This window comes from Miscanthus floridulus, chromosome 17 (assembly GCF_019320115.1).
Source record: "Miscanthus floridulus cultivar M001 chromosome 17, ASM1932011v1, whole genome shotgun sequence".
Lineage (NCBI taxonomy): Eukaryota > Viridiplantae > Streptophyta > Magnoliopsida > Poales > Poaceae > Miscanthus > Miscanthus floridulus.
In genome coordinates this window covers 104696517-104703033 of record NC_089596.1, presented here as the reverse complement: position 1 = coordinate 104703033, position 6517 = coordinate 104696517, and the positions used below count along the sequence as shown (strand labels likewise).

At 43.3% G+C, this 6517-nt stretch overlaps 1 long non-coding RNA gene across 1 annotated transcript; it reads right to left on the bottom strand.

The window, feature by feature from the left end:
• Positions 1–3203: 3203 nt before the first annotated feature.
• On the bottom strand, positions 3204–6517 carry LOC136518140 (uncharacterized). The gene is made up of 4 exons (XR_010774428.1): positions 6105–6517; positions 5902–6031; positions 5224–5764; positions 3204–4545 (listed from the first exon to the last, which is right to left on the bottom strand). It is a non-coding gene; the product is annotated as an uncharacterized lncRNA (long non-coding RNA).

The window sequence follows — 6517 nt, the reverse complement described above, 5'->3', positions numbered from 1 at the left end:
TATGTCCAAGACTATTCCTGCTACTACTTTGTTACATGCAGCAAGTTCATCTAACACTGGTTCTGAACTTTCAGCTTATCTGGACTATGACACAGTTAGCCAGATGGATGATGACTTCAACATCTTGAACTAGTGGCATCAGCATAAACTAACATATCCAGTTCTTTCTACCCTTGCTAGAGATGTTTTCAGTGTGCCTGTTTCTACCATTTCTTCTGAAGCTACTTTTAGTACCACTGGCAGGATCATTGATGACCGGCGGCGGAGGCTGAACCCTGAAACTGTGGAGACACTCACATGCATCAAGGACTGGGAAGCTGCAGAGACAATGCTACAGCATATGGTGGAGAATAAGGAGCTCAAGGAGGCCTTTGAACAACTTTATCTTGATTAGTCATTTATGTAATGGTTCTGTAATCTTAAGATTTGGATGCTTTGGACCTTTGGTTGTGGATGTAATGAACAATTGAACTTATGGAGCTAGTTGCACTCTTTTTCCCTATCTAGGATTTCTCACAAGGGTGGTTTTTACCTAGACGGATTTTTAATGAGGCAGCCATTGCACAGCTCCTTTAATTTGGTATTTTGTTATCTCTGTCTTGTGTTTTCTTCTTTGTGATTTCAGATTCATCATATTTCAAGTGTGTTTTTGAACTGTTCTTTTGATTCTGATCTGTTGAAGTGATGATGTGGTTTTAGTGTCAAGGCATGGCACTAGTCCGCTGGGCTGTCGTGCCCTGTGGCACGGCACGGCACTATCTGAGGGTTTTAGTGCCGTGCCTAGGCCAGAGTCTGGGCACGGTGACATTACACGGTACGGCACGACAGTGACACCGTGCCTGATAATACCGTGCTGTGCAGTGCTAGTGCTGTGTAGTGCCGGTGCCGTCCGTTTGGAAAACAATACTCGCGAGTGGCTGTGCCCAATGTCGTCAAAACAGAACATGATGATCACTGAAACGAACCTGACGTGATGATATTGGCACCTGGGTCAGGCGGTCAGGTAGCAAGCAGTGGCGTGCAATGCTGGCGATTCCCCGTGTTGCGCGCGTGCGCCACTGAGACTGCTCGTCGACGCTGTGCGCTCACGGCACTGCACTGCTGACTGCGCTCTGCTGGCCGCCTTGTCGTCGACCCGCAGTGCTGGCGGTTCCCATGCATGATTCCGAGCTTTACTATTCTTCCTCGTCTCGTCCAGCAGATATAATAGTCCAATGTCCACCGAGCACAGTGGCACATCACCGATCGAAGAAATGATGAGAGGGTAGCTAAGGGAGGAGTCAAGAGCAGCATAAGTAATTCCATGGAAACAACAGAGGGCAAGACAAAGCAGGGAATCTACAACGAGATAGTACTCCTATATGCTATGCATCAGGCAAAGCTCCGATCCAACAGGCAGGCCGAGGTTTAAAAAATGTCTCTGATGCTGTTACGTCTCGAACCAGAGCAAAGCAATCCAGCATGTTCGCTAGCTAGCTACGCAGTACTGTACACGTACGTAGAGTATTTTGCTGTTACATTACGCCTTGCATGCACCAACATGTACATTACACATACTACTACATAGTAGCATATATAAGCCAAGCAAATCGGCCGGTTTGGTGAACAATATGGCTTAACTTGAAAGGTACTGCTCTCTCCGTTTCAAATTATAGGTCACTTTAATTTTTAGGTTTTATCTATTTTACTATGTATCTAGATATATTATTTATCTAAATACATAATAAAATAGATATAAAAAAATTCAAAACGATTTATAGTTTGGACGGAAAGGAGAGGAGTACGTACTGGTGCAGCAGTACTACATATCTATTATTCTATCACGAGAGCACAGGCATCTTCTTTGTACGGCGGAGTACATCTTTTGAGCTTCTGACCTGATCGAGTTTGTTTCCTATTCAGCAGAAGAGACCACATCGAACAGACGCATGCATGCATGCAAACAGACGTCGTTCGCCCTACACCTACAGTACAGCTTGCTCCCCGTCGTCCATCCAGATTTTTTATTTCAAAACGAGGCCGGCCGGCCTGGTAATAATATATAATCTCTAACCAGCTAGCAGAGACAAACAACACAACGCGTACGGCAGCGTGTGTCTGTAAACACACATGCATGCATGCATGATCAGGGTCAAGGCACACCACACTAGAGACGCTCGCACAAGCCTCCAAACTCCAGTGAAACAGGAGGGCGAATATAATGTCATATATTTATAAGCACTGGTGTTATTAGTCGTAGTTTCATTTGGGCGCAAGTCGATCCGGACGGAGCTAAATCCAAATAAACGTCTCGTAAAACATGTCATGCCCAGGACCTGACGCCGCCCGCACATGCACTGTGAGTTTTATGGCCCGTTCGCGTGCCCTTAAATCCCGCTTCTTTTTTCATCCGAAACCAGTGTTTTTCTCTCACATATTCCTCCAGATTTATTTAGATTCGTCCAAAATTCGTCCCAGCGACCATCAGGCCCGCCCGGGTTGACGCAGCTTCACGAGCCGTTTGAAGTTGTTTTTGTATCCGACGCACCCGAGGCGCGACAACGCAGCGGACGTGCGCGGGGTTCCTGGTCCTCCCGGGCTCCGGGCTCCGGGCTCCGGGCTCCTGGCTCCTGCGGCTCCCAATCCGCATGGCTCGCCCGGCCAGTTACGGGAGCTGCGCATCACACTGATGATTCCGTTAAATCAGGCCCAGTAATAGATCAGCGACATGCATGCATCCTTGATTAGCGACGGACTTTTTTTCTGCTTGCCAAAATAAGCCTCTGTCCACAGTAAACGGCCACGTGCATGCATCATTGGTGTTCACGTGGACCTATATGCATATACATTATGAAACGGCCACACCTTCAGAAATTACGAGAATAGTTTAATGTTTACGCGAATACATACGTATCCATAGAATCTTGAATGAGTTCTCGTATTTGTTTCAAATATTACGAGAACACAAGTTCTGAAATTATGAGAATTTTATATTGTATATCCCAAGCAGCAGTTTATATTACCAGAAAAATATTGTCTATAATTAGGATGTAAAATTGCCACAATTTGGCGTCTTGATGTTCCAACTCACTAGTTGGTAAAATGACGAGAATAATTTACAATGAAGTAATTACGATAATTTTAGTGCCTAGAGACCTTATTTAGGATAGGTAGTTACCACAATTAGATGTCAAAGATTTCCGTTACTGTAAAGAGGTCAAATTGCAATAAACCAGAAATACAATATTTATAATATTTTTGTTGGACAATTACCACAACTTCCTATCAAGATGCTATAAGAAAGCACTTACATTTCTCCAAAAAAAAAGAAACTACTTACAACATTTCAGAATATTGGAAATGATAATTAGGCTGTGGTGTTACGTAAAATTGGCATGAAAGTGATTACATATTTCTCAAAAAACTTGTAAAAAATAGAAACAGTACATCGATCCATTTTTCCAGCATGAATGATGTCCACTCATTTGGAACGACTCTGGGACGATCAAGATCATGCCATGTGAGCCTCAGGTCCGGCTGGAAGCTTCTTAGTCAGCGTTCAGTGGGGTGGTAAAAGCAAGTAGAAGTGCAGCTCTGACCCAAATTTGGGCCCCTTCTCGTGCATCTGTGGTGAATGAACATTAGAGCGAATAACACATCAGTGATTTACATTATAAGCTAACCAAGATACATGATAAATCATTAACAAGAACAAATGAATTTACTGTAACCTTGGCCTAACACTAGTAGAAAACCTAGCTGTAGTCCCGGTTCTCAACCCCTTTAATCCCGGTTTTAGAACCGGGACTATGCAATCGGGATTAAAGGTCTTAATTTTTAGTCCCGGTTCCTCCAACCGAGAGTAGAGGTGTTTATTGGGTAAAAAAAAAGTTGCAGCTATGGAGATTCTAACCTACAACCTCCCACTTCAGCTCTGCATGCGTTACCATCTCACCTACCACCACACATCTAACTTAGATAAGATACGCTTTCCTTTTAAATTCAGTTTGGAGACACCTTTAGTCCGGATTTGAGACATAAACCAGGACTAAAGGTACCTTTAGTCCAGGTTCGTGTCTCAAACCGGGACTAAAAGTCACACTTTTAGTCTGGGTTCATGTCTCAAATCAGGACTAAAGATTCTCGCACTGACGTGCCTCTAACACACCTCGGTAACCGTTACAACCGGGACTAAAGGGTAGAATTAGTCCCAGTTTGTATTACAAACCAAGACTAAAGGTCCAGTCCTCCCTTTAGCCACGGTTGCAATTTTTAAACCGGGACTAAATACATTTTGGCCATGGAATGAAAGGTCGTTTCTCTACTAGTGTAAGTAACCACCAGAATTAATTCCGGTAGTTCAGTTCTGGTTTCTAGATCAAATCGATTTCAATCTGCAAGGGTGAAAAGTAGAAAACATCACTGTGAGAATGGAGGTCTCACCGGCAAAATAAGAAAGCAAGCTTGTTATTTCAAACTGCAGGAGCAAGAAAAATTGATAGTTGAACCATCTACATGCAGGCTCGTCAATTGGTGGACACAGTTACCGTAACACAGACTTGGTTACTGGAAAGATCGATATGTTATTTACGATAATTTTGTACCATAACAGTAACTAAGTTACAATATATTAGTAAAAAATACAGTAATTCCACAATGCTTTACGTCAAATTTTGAATACCATATGAATGAAATTATCATAACTTCAGTATAAGTTACATAACATTTATGAGAATTGTGCTTACGGCAATACTAACAATATTTACAAGAATTTCACTAATAATATCTACGAGAATTCTATATTATGAATTTTCCTTCGACATAACTTACACTGGTATTTACGAGAAATGGGTACTATGAATATAAGTATTTACAAGAATTTTGGACTATGGTTGACAATAAAAATTAATAAGGATGATCGAAATTACCATATTGAAGGTAGGGAGCTACAAGAATTTAAGGTCATGGTATTCTGATGCTACTCAAATGAGGAGTCCAATAAGCTGTTAAGTAATTACACTAATTTGAATCAGTAATTTAGTTAGGGAGTAACCAAAATTTTGCATCAGATGAATCACTATAATCTATTCTGATTAGACTACCTTTGTAAGAACAGTGAGATACAAGAATTTTTGAATGAACTACTCTGTATTCCTTTTGTACGAGTCATTATACCAGTTCAGGCATAGGACCAATTTACTAGTAAGCTGTTCTATATCAAAAAGAGGAAAAGGCAACAATTACCTGCCATTGCATGAAGACTATCAAGCACTGGTCCATCTCACTGCCTATCCACAAAATGTTTTCTTAAAAGATATATACAAGGACACCTGACACACACCTCTTTAGTTCTATTTGTGATGGATGCTCAAGCGACCAACAGATCTACTAGAATAATAAAACAAAAATTACAATCTGCCCATAGGGTGAGGAGTAGAAAGAAAATACACAATGACAGAGTGATTAGTTACCAAGAAAAATCATAATGTAAACAACTACAGGATACTAATAATGTCTGAAGAATGGACAAACACGTGATTGCTTGAAATGTCTGAGCAGTAAATCGTGATAATTAGCATAAGGCAGCAATGCTTATTATCATAAGATTAATGTATACTGATTTAGTGCATACAATAGTTACGATATTTTGTAGCAAAAACAAAGGAATTTACTAAACAAGGGATCTGACATTCAAGAATTTGGTTTAAAAAACAGCAAACCTGACACAACCTAAAATGGATAGGATTTACAAACCTACGCACTCGGGCTAATGTGGCCAATAGATCTGCAACAATAAACAATATTCCAATCTACGGGAGTCACCAACAGCTACCAAAATCCAGATGGCTAATCAGACAAATGGAATTAAATAAATGACTGAGCAACAATTACTCAAGAAAGGAGCCTACAGGAGTCACGAACCTGAGGGTTGATGGACTGAAGTGGCTATGTGCGGATGCTCATGTGATGATCCTGTCCCGTCTGTGCGGATGGCGGTACTGGAAACCCATAATCCATGAATCCAGCTTGGCAATAAACCATACTCTTCGATCTGCACCAAGAGCACCTCATGCACATCAACATTGCCGTCTTCCTCCGAAAGGCCAGATCGGCAATCAACATACCGCTCGTGTGGGGTAGGTTGCGCTGGTGTCGGGTCCCCCGTCCACGCGAGGCAAGGCAACCGCTGCTCGAGGACGCATCGCCGCCGGGGGCCAATCCGCGCGGTGCGGGACGCGCCGACGCCGAGGGAGGTGGAGGAGGCACAACAGCCATGCGCTGCCGCCTGCGGAGAAGAAGAGGCACCGCCGGCAGCCACCATCTGCCGATCCGCATCAGATGCCACCGTCGGGCACACACCGCATCAGCCGTCGAGTGGAAGGTCGCCGCCACCACCATGGGAGGCCGGATCAGCTAGGGGAAGAGGCGGTCACCGCCGATCTTGATCTCAGAAGAGATGGGGCCGGTGATGTAGGGGTCATTGCCGCCGGTGTGGTCGGGGTTGTGGAGGGCTCCACGCCGGGCGGAACTGCTGCGT